Consider the following 648-nt stretch of genomic DNA (forward strand, 5'->3'; position numbering starts at 1 on the left):
GGATACAGACTAACACGGCTGCTACTCTGAAACATGTGCAGGGGAGTGTCTCTTGGGATGGCCGTGGGGAGTTGTCTGTGCAGTTGGGTGTCTTTTGGGAAGGGGTGGTGGGGAGCTGGCCATCTGCCTGTGAAAGTGGGTGTCTCTTGGGATGGGGTGGTGGGGAGCTGTCTGTGAAGGTAAGGCAGTGCTTTGGGATGGGGGGATGGAGGGGAAGTGTCTGTCTGTGGGTGAAGAAAGTGAGGTCCCTTGGGTTGAGGTGGGATGCAGGTGTGCGTTGCTGGGATGGCCCTGGGCTGGTGTTCCACATTGCGTTTTCAGGGCTGGTATTCAGGGAAGCCACCTTTTTCCTTACAAATGGAGCCTTTGAGAACCACTTCCGTAGAGGAGAGCCACATCAGAAATCTGAACCCCCATGTTCTGTTGGGTTTCACAGGGCATCTGGGAGAAGCTGATACTCAGTGAATTCAAAATATGGATCCTTTTCTCCCAGCCTCTGCTGCATTCTCCAGTATCTGCGGCTCATTCAGCAGCCAGTATAAAAAGCCAGGGGGCGTACCACAATCTAAGTCAGTGGTTCCCAAACTTTAACAATCTGTGAACCCCATTCACTAAAATGTTGTGTCTCGCGAACCCCCTCTTAAAAAT

Source organism: Terrapene carolina, unplaced genomic scaffold (assembly GCF_002925995.2).
Source record: "Terrapene carolina triunguis isolate 2854851 unplaced genomic scaffold, T_m_triunguis-2.0 Scaffold42, whole genome shotgun sequence".
Classification (NCBI taxonomy): Eukaryota; Metazoa; Chordata; order Testudines; family Emydidae; genus Terrapene; species Terrapene triunguis.